Source organism: Pseudophryne corroboree, chromosome 1 (genome assembly GCF_028390025.1).
Source record: "Pseudophryne corroboree isolate aPseCor3 chromosome 1, aPseCor3.hap2, whole genome shotgun sequence".
Taxonomy (NCBI): domain Eukaryota; kingdom Metazoa; phylum Chordata; class Amphibia; order Anura; family Myobatrachidae; genus Pseudophryne; species Pseudophryne corroboree.
The window spans coordinates 482,953,938-482,968,376 of record NC_086444.1 but is presented as its reverse complement, the minus strand read 5'-3'; the positions used below and the strand labels follow the sequence as shown (position 1 = coordinate 482,968,376).

The following is a 14,439-nucleotide window of genomic DNA, read 5'->3' as shown; positions in this document are numbered from 1 at the left end:
GCACCCAACAAACTGGGTGCTCTTGCTTCTAAGCAGACGATTGCTCGTTGGATTTGTAGCACATTTCAACTTGCACATTCTGTGGCAGGCCTGCCACAGCCTAAATCTGTCAAGGCCCATTCCACAAGGAAGGTGCGCTCATCCTGGGCGACTGCCCGAGGGGTCTCGGCATTACAACTCTGCCGAGCAGCTACGTGGTCGGGGGAGAACACGTTTGTAAAATTCTACAAATTTGATACCCTGGCTAAAGAGGACCTGGAGTTCTCTCATTCGGTGCTGCAGAGTCATCCGCACTCTCCCGCCCGTTTGGGAGCTTTGGTATAATCCCCATGGTCCTGACGGAGTCCCCAGCATCCACTAGGACGTCAGAGAAAATAAGATTTTACTTACCGATAAATCTATTTCTCGTAGTCCGTAGTGGATGCTGGGCGCCCATCCCAAGTGCGGATTGTCTGCAATACTTGTACATAGTTATTGTTACAAAAAAATCGGGTTGTTATTGTTGTGAGCTGTCTGTTCAGAGGCTCCTACGTTTGTCATACTGTTAACTGGGTTCAGATCACAAGTTGTACGGTGTGATTGGTGTGGCTGGTATGAGTCTTACCCGGGATTCAAAATCCTTCCTTATTGTGTACGCTCGTCCGGGCACAGTATCCTAACTGAGGCTTGGAGGAGGGTCATAGGGGGAGGAGCCAGTGCACACCACCTGATCCTAAAGCTTTATTTTTGTGCCCTGTCTCCTGCGGAGCCGCTAATCCCCATGGTCCTGACGGAGTCCCCAGCATCCACTACGGACTACGAGAAATAGATTTATCGGTAAGTAAAATCTTATTTTTGTGTCAGTACCAGGTATTGAGTGAATTGCAACTCTGTTTATGGTTTAACCGCTTCTAAGTTTTCATAGTGAAGGAAGCGTTCCAGTTGAATAAAACTCTAATTTTACGTGTTGTCATCAATGTTTGAACAAATGGTATGCTAAACTGTACTACAAAAACTACCCTACTAGCCAATCGCGGTAAATCACGCCCCAGGAAAACCAGAGGAGCCTGTCATACTTACCCAAATAATTGAATCCAACGTGTCACCTTCTTGACAGTGTCACAAGAGGACTCTGCTAGTGACACATATTGCAAATGTCCAGCCAGATTGCAAAGATACTTGGTGGGCTACATGATCCAGTCCCACAACTATGTTGGTCTCGTGTCAATGGGATTGGTGAGTATAGAAAGAGTACACATCCTCTGACCATCTTGAGAGGAGTGAACTTCGGTAACATCTTGCATGCTGACTGTAAAGTAATCCCTTCAGCAATAAACATCTACTTGCTTCAAGATACCTGCATATACTAACACACAGTGACCATTAAAATAGAGCAAAAAGCTATTTTGTGACCAGATGACCTCACTCCACCAGGTGATCACAGATCAGTATCTGCCTGTTACTGACTCCTCCCACTGCGTAGTGGGTGGGTAATTCACTGCCATAACCATGTTTCTATTCTGGCACCTGTAACAGCTTACTTCTAGGTATGTGCGGACACTCTGCTGCATCACTTCCTGGGTAGTGCTGGCTAATTATAGATTGTGATCGCTGCATTGTGGGAGGCCATGGCGGCTGTGTGATGTCACATGCAGCTGCTGCGGTCCAAACATGGCCGCCCGGCGACTGCCTTCGCAGCTAGGCTGAGGAGGCAGGGCGCTACCCTTAAGGGGGGTCATTCCGAGTTGTTCGCTCGCTAGCTGCTTTTAGCAGCATTGCACACGCTAAGCCTCCGCCCTCTGGGAGTGTATCTTAGCTTCGCAGAATTGCGTACGAAAGATTCGCTAATTTTCTCATAACGATTTCCCCGCAGTTTCTGAGTAGCTCCAGACTTACTCTGCCATTGCGACCAGCTCAGTCCTTTTCGTTCCTAGTTTGACGTCACAAACACACCCAGCGTTCGGCCAGCCACTCCTCCGTTTCTCCAGACACTCCCGCGTTTTTCCCTGGCACGCCTGCGTTTTTCCGCACACTCCCAGAAAACGGCAAGTTTCCGCCCAGAAACACCCACTTCCTGTCAATCACACTACGATCAGCAGAACGATGAAAAAACTTTGTTAAGCCGTGAATAAAATACCAAACTTTTGTGCTAAATTACTTGGCGCAGGCGCGCTGCGTACATTGCGCATGCGCAGTTTGCGACTAATCGCTTCGTAGCGGAAAAAAATAACGAGCGAACAACTCGGAATGACCCCCAAGATGCGAGCGCATGGCTGTTTAGCAATGCGCTCACATTTCAGCGGGGGGAGAAGACCAAGTATGTGGGTCAGCCTTGCCTGTGCTGGGCTGCCCTGCATGCTAGAGAAAGGAGTTGTAGTTTAGCAATTTCCTCACAAAACTACAACTCATGCTGAATTAGGTAGGTGAAACAGCTAATTTAACTTCTAAGAATCCTATTACTTCAGGCACTTGGTTATACTTTTTTGTTATGTACCCATTTACATAAAGGACTTCCTTTCACAGTAAACATAAATGAAATCTGTACATATAGGGGGTCATTCCGAGTTGATCGCTAGCTGCCGTTGTTCGCAGCGCAGCGATCAGGCTAAAAATCGGCATTTCTGCGCATGCGTATGCACCACAGTGCGCAGGCGCATTGTACTGGTACAATGAGCATCGTAGGTTTGCACAGAGTGTAACGAACATTCCAGTCGCACGGCCGAACGCAGGAAGATTGACATGAAGTGGGCGTTTCTGGGTGTCAACTGACCGTTTTCAGGGAGTGCTTAGAAAAACGCAGGCATGGCAGAAAAAACGCAGGCATGACTGGGCGTTCTCTGGGCGGGTGTGTGACGTCAAAAAACCGTCCCTCCGTCGTTAGAATCAACGCACACGAAGAGTAACTACAGGTCTGGTCTTGTTTTGCACAAAAAGATTTTGCAGGCGCCCTGCTGCACAAGCGTTCACACTTCTGCAAAGCGAAAATATACTCCCCAGTGGGCGGCAACAATGCGTTTGCATGGCTGGTAAAAAACTGCTAGCGAGCGATCAACTTGGAATGACCCCCGTAGTGAAGTACTGTATGTGAAACTAATATTGTTTTTAATACAGAGTGTAACGTGAAGTATCATGAAAATCTTAGTAAAATCTTTAAGTGCAGCAAATCATCATCTTTTGTTTATACAGTTTGGTCACGCCCCTCTTACACCCCAGCTTTCATCCAATTTCTTTACACCCAATTTCTTTACATACCTTAAATATCTGTGGCGAAGTATAATACTTTGATCCAGTAAAGAAGCATAGCAATGATCATAGTGTACTTAATGTTAATATTCAGGTTGAATTATCTCTATTTCTAGTTTATAAATGGCATAAGTCTTAACATACTGTATATTGAAATATGTTCATCAAACATTCCGTGTTTTATTAACAGAATGCAACTGCAAGTACAATAGCTAGCATTGCATTAATATTTGCCCTCATTCCGAGTTGATCGCTCGCAAGGCGAATTTAGCAGAGTTACACACGCTAAGCCTACGCCTACTGGGAGTGTATCTTAGCTTCTTAAAAGTGCGACCGATGTATTCGCAATATTGCGATCACAAACCTCGTAGCAGTTTTAGAGTAGCTTCAGACTTACTCTGCCTGTGCGATCAGTTCAGTGCTTGTCGTTCCTGGTTGACGTCACAAACACACCCAGCGTTCGCCCAGACACTCCCACCGTTTCTCCAGCCACTCCTGCGTTTTTTCCGGAAACGGTTGCGTTTTCAGCCACACGCCCCTAAAACGCCGTGTTTCCGCCCAGTAACACCCATTTCCTGTCAATCACACTACGATCGCCGGAGCGAAGAAAAAGCCGTGAGTAAAAATACTTTCTTCATAGTAAAGTTACTTGGCGCAGTCGCAGTGCGAACTTTGCGCATGCGTACTAAGCGGATTTTCACTGCGATGCGATGAAAAAGAGCGAGCGAACAACTCGGAATGAGGGCCATTGTGTGGGGTGATCGTTTTTCTTTTCTTTTTATTCCCCCTTCAGATCTTCTAGACCATGTTTCATGTACAGTAGTATGTGTTCAAGATAATAATCATGCAATATTGGTGAATACGCTAAAACATAGATTGGCCCAAGTTAGGGAAGGAACTCATGAAAGTGTTTTCAAAATGTTTACTATGATTTCAAACATTTCTCTTACGTACTAGAGGACGCTGGGGTCCACATTAGTACCATGGGTATAGACGAGTACATTAGGAGCCACTGGTACTTTAAGAGTTTGAGAGTGTAGGCTGGCTCCTCCCTCTATGCACCTCCTACCAGACTCAGTTTAGAACATGTGCCCGGAGGTTCCGGTCACAGCTAGGGGAGCTCCATAGTAGCTCTTTTAGTTTTATTATTTTTAAGAGAGTTTAGGCACAGGAAGGCTGCTGGTAACAGCCTTGCTGCTTTGAGGGACTAAGGGGGGGGGGGGGGGAGTAGTGTCCACCCTGCGGGGTCTGAGCCACTGTCTCCGCTGACAGGACACTGAGCTCCTGAGGGGATTGAACGTTCCCCGCCGCACAGGATCGCTCACTGCGCTCCGGGGCTCAGCGGTACATGGTGCGGCGCTGTGAGGGGATCCCTGAGCCAGCGCCTACACCCTACACTGACCTCCAAGCCTGTCAGGGTCCCAGGATCACTGCCAGCACAATTCCTCAGGCCAGTATAATCTTTAGTAGAGCGGGAAGACAGCGCCATTGAAGGGGTGGAGCTTATCCTCAGAGCGGACCCAGCAGCGTTCAGCTCCATTTTCCTGCCTGCAGAAGCGCTGTCAGTGAGAGCTGTCCCTCCAAATCAACTCCAGCTATCTTATACGGTACCAGGGGGTTGTAGAAGGGGGGGAAGGCTGTATATCTGTACTGTGCAACCTATTAAGGTGCACAGTAAGCGCTGGATAAGGATTTCCCTAGATCCTGAAGCGCTGTGTGTGGGTTGGCTCCAATCTCTGTGTTTCTCTTGCCATTCTTATGGGGAAAACTCTGCCTCTTCACTGTGTGTGTGTGGAGTGTTTGTGGTCTCCATTAAGCTATGTCCAGGGACTCTGTGTCATATGCTGCAGAGGATATGTCCTCTCAGGATGATCCCATTCCATGTAATCAGGATTGCACTGTCTCAGCGCAGGTCCCAGCAAGGGAGCCTGAGTGGTTAGCCTCTATTAAAAGTATGATTTCTCAGATTTCTACTAAAGTTGCACAAAATGAATCTACAACTCAGATTTTACAGAACTCGATGGCAGTTTGGTCCGGTTCTGTTACCTCAGGGGCCCCTACTGTATGCTCCCAAAAACGTGCTCTTGCCCAGATTATGCAAGATGACACGGATACCGATTCTGACAGGCAGACGGTGATGGAGATGTGCTGCGGGGGGCAGCATCTCTTGCAAAAGGGGTGTAGTTGATGATAGAGGCCATTAGAGATGTGTTGAATATTGCTGATACAACACCTGAGCAGGTTGAGGAGGCTTGCTTTACTGGCAATAAGAAAGCCTCGCTAACCTTCCCTGCATCTAAGGAATTAAATGCTATATTTGAGAAAGCCTGGGAAAACCCAGAGAAAAAATTTCAGATCCCTAGAAAGGTTCTGGTTGCTTTCCCTTTCCCTGAGGAGGATAGGAAAAAATGGGAAAACCCACCCATAGTTGACGCGTCTGTATCAAGACTCTCAAAAAAGGTGGTTTTACCTGTCCCCGGATCTACCACGTTAAAAGAACCAGCTGTTCGCAAAATTGACACTACGCTCAAATCCATATACACGGCTTCAGGGGCGATACTACGTCCTACTATTGCCTGTGCATGGATTTCCAAAGCTATAGTAAAGTGGTCAGGCACGTGACATTACTTGAGGATTTGGATACAATGGATAAAAGTGACGTTGAATTGTTTTTATGTAACATTCAGGATTCTGCAGGATACATGGTGGAATCCATGAAAGACCTGGGTTCAATGGCTGCAGGAATATCTTCCATGTCTGTCTCAGCTTGTCGAGGATTGTGGCTGCACCAGTAGCCTGCCGACGTGGAATCCAGGAGAGGTGTGGAGACCCTATTGTGAATTTAAAATTATTTCTAAATAAACATTTCAATGCCAGCATTAATATATACTGCGGACGCAAGGTGCATCTTATTACCATATAAGATAAGTGTGCTGTACGTCGCAACACTATGCCCCTTAAGAGAAAACAAGCAGTCACATACATGGTATACTTAGGTCCAACGCTCAGAGATATATATGTATTTGATATTTAAAAGGGGTATGCATACAAAATAACATGTAGAATATATAATTCAGTATAACATGTATAAGCCTAGGTAAGTGGTACAGAGTTATAGTTGCATAAGAAGTAGATACAGCCAACATACATCACCCTGTCCCATAGAACTTTCCTCCATCTCAACAACAGCAACTAACTAACTAACTAACTATATCTTACAAAAACTGTCTATATCAAAAAAGTGGTCATTAACAGGTTGCTGGTTTCGGTCTCCTTCCATTGGTACAGGAGAGGGAGATCTCTCATTCCTTGTGTGTTATTGGTCAGTTCATATGCAAACAAAGTTCAGTTTGAAGATGCAGTTATAGGGGTTAACCACTGGTTTTTGCTGCACATATGCTGTCTTCAGGAAGTTCTTTGTTCTAATAAGAGTGACTTTAGCTTTCATACATTTAATCATAACTAATCATTGCAATGTGCTACAATTTATCCATAGCTATCAAATTAATACACACGTTCTCCTGATCATTTTGACACTAAGCATGATATATTTAACTTGTTCCGTTCCAATAATACATATATATCTGATGTTACACTCTATTATGTAAATACATTATAATGTCTGGTGCTTGACATGTTTTGTCTATGTGTAATTTATGTGTTGTATGAAATATGTGTTGAATATATCTTTGTGGCTTGTCTATGTGGATGCGTATGCTACCGTATATCCTGTGCACGCTGCATGTATGTGCATGAACAGAGACCTCTCTGTTTGGAGTTTGTGTTTGTGTGTATGTAATATTTTTTTCTTTTACTTCGACATTACCCTACACAGGTCAGGCTCTCTTTGGGGAAGCATTGGATGCATGGATTTCCATGGCTACAGCGGGTAAGTCACCTTTTCTTCCCTCAGTTGCACCTGCTACGAAGAAGCCTTTTTCTTCAGCTGCCTAACAGTCCTTTCGGGCTGCTAAAACAAGAAAGGCCAAGCCGTCCAACATCTTCTTTAGAGTAGGTCGGCCAAACTCCAAGAAACCTGCTGCAGTGGGTTCCCAGGAACAGAAGCCTGTTTCAGGTACACCAAAGTCTTCAGCATGATGGTGGACAGCGCGGCCTGGTGGTGGGGTCGGTGGGGGCGAGACTCAGGCATTTCAGCCACGTCTGGGTGTCATCCGGCCTGGATCCCTGGGTACAAGATATTGTGTCCCAGGGATACAGGTTGGAGTTTCAAGATCTCCCTCCTCACCAATTCTTCAAATCAGGCTTGCAAGCTTTGCTGTCGGACAGGGCTATCCTACAGGAAGCCATCCAGAAGTTGGTGGAGTCACAGGTCATTGTACCAGTTCCGACCCATTTGCAAAACAAAGGTTACTATTCAAACCTTTTCGTGGTTCTGAAACCAGATGATTCGGCAGACCCATTTTGAACTTAAAAATCGCTAAACCCCTTTCTGAGGGAGTTCAAATTCAAAATGGAGTCTCTGAAGGCGGTGATATCAGGTCTGGGGAAGGGGGAATTCCTGGTATCCCTGGATATCAAGGATGTGTACCTCCACATTCCGATTTGGCCGCCGCATCAAGCTTTTCTCCAATTCGCACTGTTAGTCATTTTCAGTTCCAGGCCCTGCCATTCGGCCTGTCCACAGCACTGAGGGTATTCACCAAAGTGATGGCGGAGATGATGGTTCTCCTCTGCAGACAGGTGGTGAACATAATTCCGTATCTGGATGATCTGCTGATAAAAGCATTGTCCAAGGAGAAGCTGTTAGAGTCCAATGTTCTCACGACCCACCTACTCAGGTAACACGGTTGGATCCTGAATCTTCCAAAATCACATTTGGAGCCAACCAGGAGGTTGTCCTTTCTGGGAATGATCCTCGACACAGAAGTGCAGAGGGTGTTTCTCCCAGAGGAAAAAGCATTGGTGATACAAGCAATGGTGCAGGATGTCATGAAGCCAACCCGGGTGTCAGTTCATCAGTGCATTCGACTTCTGGGGAAGATGGTGGCCTCTTACGAGGCTCTGCAGTACAGGAGGTTTCATGCTCGACCCTTCCAACTGGATCTCCTGGACAAATGGTCGGGATCCCATCTACACATGCACCAGAGAATTCGTCTGTCGCCAAAGGCCAGGATTTCACTCCTTTGGTGGCTACAATTACCTCACCTTCTGGAGGGCCACAGGTTCGGGATTCAGGACTGGATCCTTCTAACCACGGATACAAGTCTCCGGGGTTGGGGCGCAGTCACTCAAGGGGAGACCTTCCAAGGATGGTGTTCAAGTATGGAAGCCGGCCTACCTATAAACATTCTGGAACTAAGAGCCATTTACAACAGTCTTCTCCAAGCGGCTCATCTTCTACGAGATCGAGTCATTCAAGTGCAGTCAGACAATGTAACGACAGTGACTTACATAAACCGACAGGGCGGATGGAAGAGCAGAGCTGTAATGTCAGAGGTAACAAGAATCATCCTCTGGGCAGAAAAACATGCGTTGGCGTATTCAGCAATCTTCATTCCGGGAGTAGACAACTGAGAAGTGGACTTCCTCAGCAGACACAATCTCCATCCAGGAGAGTGGGGACTCCATCCGGAGGTGTTCACGGAGATAACAGATCTTTGGGGTGTACCTCAAATAGACATGATGGCCTCTCGTCTCAACAAGAAGCTTCAGCGGCATTGTTCCAGGTCGAGGGACCCACAAGCCGTGGCGGTGGACGCCCTAGTGACTCCGTGGGTGTTCCAGTCAGTGTACGTGTTTCCTCCACTTTCACTCATTCCAAGAGTTCTAAAACTCATAAGGAGAACAAAAGTTCAGGCAATCCTCATTGCTCCGGACTGTCCAAGAAGGGCTTGGTACGCGGATCTTCTGGATCTACTGCTAGAAGAGCCGAAGCCTCTTCCTCTTCGGGAGGACCTGCTGCAGCAGGGGCTATTCGCTTATCACGACTTACCGCGGCTACATTTGATGGCATGGTGGTTGAACGCCAGATATTAGCTCGGAAGGGCATTTTCGACCAAGGTTATTCCTACCCTGATACAGGCTAGGAAAGGAGTAACGTCTAAACATTACCATCGTATTTGAAAAAAATATGTATCTTGGTGTGAGTCCAAGAAATTTCCTACGGTGGAGTTTCAACTGGGACGTTTTCTCCTCTGCAATGGGCTTCAGGTTGGGATCTGTAAAGGTCCAGATTTCGACCTTATCCATTTTCTTCCAGAAACAATTGGCTTCCCTCCCTGAGGTTCAGATTTTTCTGAAATGGGTTCTGCACAGCCAGCCTCCCTTTGTGCTGCCTATGGCGCCCTGGGATCTTAACGTGGTGTTACAGTTCCTCTAATCGGATTGGTTCGAGCCTCTACCGGAGGTTGAGGTCAAGTTTCTCACATGGAAGGCTGTCACTTTGTTGGCCTTAGCTTCTGCTAGATGTGTGTCGGAGCTGGGGGCTTTGTCTTGTAAGAGCCCCTACTTGATCTTCCATGAAGATAGAGCTGAGCTCCGGACACGTCAGCAGTTTCTTCCAAAAGTTGTGTCGGCATTTCATATCAACCAACCTATTGTGGTGCCAGTTGCTACTGACTCCTCAGTTTCGTCAAAGTCGTTGGATGTGCTAAGGGCTCTGAAAATCTATGTGAAGAGGACTGCTCGCCACAGAAAATCGGACTCTCTGTCCTGTATGATCCCAAGAAACTTGGGTGTCCTGCTTCTAAGCAGACAATCTCTCGCTGGATCAGGTTCACTATCCAGCATGCATATTCTACGGTAGAATTGCCGTGTCCTACGTCTGTTTAGGCCCACTCTACTCATAAGGTGGGTTCTTCCTGGGTGGCTGCCCGGGGTGTCTCGGCTTTACAGCTTTGCCGATCGGCTACTTGGTCTGGGTCGAACACGTTTGCAAAGTTTTACAAGTTCGATACTTTGGCCTCTGAGGACCTGAAGTTTGGTCAATCAGTTCTGCAGGAGCCTCCACGCTCTCCCTCCCGTTCTGGGAGCTTTGGTACATCCCCATGGTACTAATGTGGACCCCAGCATCCTCTAGTACAAAAGAGAAAATAGGATTTTAATTACCTACCAGTAATTCCTTTTCTCGTAGTCCGTAGACGATGCTGGGCGCCTGCCCTGCGCTTCGTGATCCTGCAGTGGTTACTTAGTTCAGTACTGCTTAGTTCTTTGTTAAGTACTGTTTTGTTACTTGGTAAATAATATTGTACAGCCGTTGCTGATGTTTCAAGCTAGTTAGCTTGGTTTGCCTTGTGTGTAAGCTGGTGTGAATCTCGCCACTATCTGTGTAAAATCCTTCTCTCGAAATTGTCCGTCACCTCGGGCACAGTTTCTAGACTGAGTCTGGTAGGAGGGGCATAGAGGGAGGAGTCATCCCACACTCTCAAACTCTTAAAGTGCCAGTGGCTCCTCGTGGACCCGTCTATACCCATGGTACTAATGTGGACCCCAGCATCCTCTACGGACTATGAGAAAAGGATGTAATGGTAGGTATTTCAAATCCTATTTTTGTTGTACTGTGGTGAATGTTTTTTCTGTAACCACTGTGCCCTTTGAGGTCTAAGGTGGTCATTCCGAGTTGTTTGCTTGCTAGCAGTTTTTAGCAGCCGTGCAAACACTATGCCGCCTCCCACAGGGAATCTATATTAGCTTAGCAGAAGTGCGTACGAAAGGATCGCAGTGCGGCTACAAAATAATTTTGTGCAGTTTCAGAGTAGCTTCAGACCTACTCAGCGCTTGCGATCACTTCAGACTGTTCAGTTCCTGTTTTGACGTCACAAACACGCCCTACGTTTGCCCAGCCACGCCTGCGTTTTTCCTGGCACGCCTGTGTTTTTTCGAACACTCCCTGAAAACGGTCAGTTGACACCCAGAAACGCCCACTTCATGTCAATCACACTACGGCCAGCAGTGCGACTGAAAAGCTTCGCTAGACCTTGTGTGAAACTACATCGTTCGTTGTAATAGTAAGATGCGCGTGCGTATTGCACCGCATACGCATGCGCAGAAGTACCGATTTTTTGCCAGATCGCTGCGCAGTGAACGAAAGCAGATAGCGAATTACTTGGAATGACCACCTAAATGCGCTGTACAATGGTGGTCATTCCGTGTTGTTCGCTAGCTGCTTTCATTCGCTGCACAGCGATCAGGCAAAAAATTGCCACTTCTGCGCATGCATATGCGGCGCAATGTGCACGCGTGTCTTACTATTACAACGAACAATGTAGTTTCACACAAGGTCTACCGAAGCTTTTCAGTCGCACTGCTGGCCACAGTGTGATTGACATGAAGTGGGCATTTCTGGGTGTCAACTGACCGTTTTCAGGAAGTGTTCGAAAAAACGCAGGCGTGCCAGGAAAAACGCAGGCGTGGCTGGGCGTGTTTGTGATGTCAAAACAGGAACTGAACAGTCTGAAGTCATCACAAGCGCTGAGTAGGTCTGAAGCTACTCTGAAACTGCGCAAAATTATTTTGTAGCCGCTCTGCGATCCTTTCGTTCGCCCTTCTGCTAAGCTAAAATACACTCCCAGTGGGAGGCGGCATAGCGTTTGCGCGGCTGCTAAAAACTGCTAGCGAGCGAACAATTCGGAATGACCACCCATGTTCTCTGTTTACTGCATTCTGTCAGTACAAAGAACAGAGCTGGTTGTGGTTTTGCCTTTGGTTTGGACTGCAATAAGTGTGATTCATTCTGCTACTGAGGAAATTGAAAATACCTGGAGTTCATCTTACTATACGTAGATTGTATATGACGCCTGCTTAAAAAATGTAGACAAATTAAAAAGGAAAGATAAAATGTGCAGATTAAGTTATATAATTTTAGAGAATTTAGTATAATTTATTTTCATGCCCCTAGTCAGAGCCAGACTGGAGAGTAGATTTTCTAAAGATTCTAAAGAAGAAAAGTGGTGGTGTTACCCATAGCAACCAATCCAATCTATAATATTCTAGGGTACAGTAGATAAGTGATAGAGAGAATCTGATTGGTTGCTATGAGCAACGCCACCACTTTTCATTTTTTAGTGCTTTACTAAATCTATACCTGGGACTTTAAATCAAACCTTTGCTTGCAAAGAAAACAAGCCCACATTTATTTACATGTCTGATGGAAAACATTTTCTTTATAAATCTAATTTCAAAGGACACACAACTATGAAGAGCCTCAGGATTGCATCTGTTTGATGGCCCCATTATTGACCCTCCAGTAATGGGAGCCAAAGAGAGAGAGAGTACAGGGCAGTGCAGGAGTATGTTTGCTGTAGGGTTGTCATGGTGTTGCTGCAGAGGTGAGGAAATGTGTTGCCACATGGGGAAAGAGGAATATGTTACTACATGGCATTGCCACACCCCCCAGTGGTGGTGAATCCTGCTTTGCAGCATTGCACACATTACTGGCTCCAAAGGGACATTTTAGCAATGCTGCAAAGGCTTTTTGCACTAGTAAATTGTATGTATTTTACATGTTTAAGCAAGTAAAGTTTTATTGTGGACCCTTCGATGATGGTAATCTCTCAGTGTGGCTCTTGGAGTAGAAAAGGCTGTGCACCCATGTTGTAGAGAATTCTGGGTACATTTACTAAGCATTTGATATAACATTTTGGCTATTTTCCTGTCTGTTTTTTCTCTGACGTCCTAGTGGATGCTGGGAACTCCGTAAGGACCATGGGGAATAGACGGGCTCCGCAGGAGACTGGGCACTCTAAAAAAAAGATTAGGTACTATCTGGTGTGCACTGGCTCCTCCCACTATGACCCTCCTCCAGACCTCAGTTAGATTTCTGTTCCCGGCCGAGCTGGATGCACACAAGGGGCTCTCCTGAGCTCCTAGAAAGAAAGTTTATTTTAGGTTTTTTATTTTACAGTGAGACCTGCTGGCAACAGGCTCACTGCATCGAGGGACTAAGGGGAGAAGAAGCGAACCTACCTGCTTGCAGCTAGCTTGGGCTTCTTAGGCTACTGGACACCATTAGCTCCAGAGGGATCGACCGCATGGAACTGGCCTTGGTGTTCGTTCCGGGAGCCGCGCCGCCGTCCCCCTTACAGAGCCAGAAGCAAGAAGAGGACCGGAAAATCGGCGGCAGAAGACTTCGGTCTTCACCAAGGTAGCGCACAGCACTGCAGCTGTGCGCCATTGCTCCTCATGCACACTTCACACTCCGGTCACTGAGGGTGCAGGGCACTGGGGGGGGGGGCCCTGAGGGCAATGTATGACACCTTGGCTGGCAAATCTACATCATATATAGTCCTAGAGGCTATATAGATGTAAAATTACCCCTGCCAGTATTCCAGAAAAAGCGGGAGAAAGTCAGTTGAAAAAGGGGCGGGGCTTCTCCCTCAGCACACTGGCGCCATTTTCTCTTCACAGTGCAGCTGGAAGACAGCTCCCCAGGCTCTCCCCTGTAGTTTTCAGGCTCAAAGGGTTAAAAAGAGAGGGGGGGCACTAAATTTAGGCGCAATATTGTATATACAAGCAGCTATTGGGAAAAATTCACTCAATATAGTGTTAATCCCAAAATTATATAGCGCTCTGGTGTGTGCTGGCATACTCTCTCTCTGTCTCCCCAAAGGGCTGTGTAGGGTCCTGTCTTCAGTCAGAGCATTCCCTGTGTGTGTGTGCGGTGTGTCGGTACGGCTGTGTCGACACGTTTGATGAGGAGGCTTATGTGATGGCAGAGCAGATGCCGATAAATGTGATGTCGCTCCCTGTGGGGCCGACACCAGAGTGGATGGATAGGTGGAAGGTATAAACCGACAGTGTCAACTCCTTACATAAAAGGCTGGATGACGTAACAGCTATGGGACAGCCGGCTTCTCAGCCCGCGCCTGCCCAGGCGTCTCAAAGGCCATCAGGGGCTCAAAAACGCCCGCTCCCTCAGATGGCAGACACAGATGTCGACACGGAGTCTGACTCCAGTGTCGACGAGGTTGAGACATATGCACAATCCACTAGGAACATCCGTTACATGATCCCGGCAATAAAAAATGTGTTACACATTTCTGACATTAACCCAAGTACCACTAAAAAAGGGTTTTATGTTTGGGAAGAAAAAGCAGGCAGTGTTTTGTTCCCCCATCAAATGAGTGAATGAAGTGTGAAAAAGCGTGGGTTCCCCCGATAAGAAACTGGTAATTTCTAAAAAGTTACTGATGGCGTACCCTTTCCCGCCAGAGGATAAGTTACGCTGGGAGATATCCCCCTAGGGTGGATAAGGCGTTC

At 46.8% G+C, this 14,439-nt stretch overlaps 1 long non-coding RNA gene across 2 annotated transcripts in view; it reads left to right on the top strand.

Annotated features, from left to right (window-relative positions):
• Positions 1-14,439, top strand: part of LOC134894795 (uncharacterized) — a 268,986-nt gene that overhangs the window by 6,474 nt on the left and 248,073 nt on the right. The gene's annotated exons all lie outside the window — the stretch shown is intronic.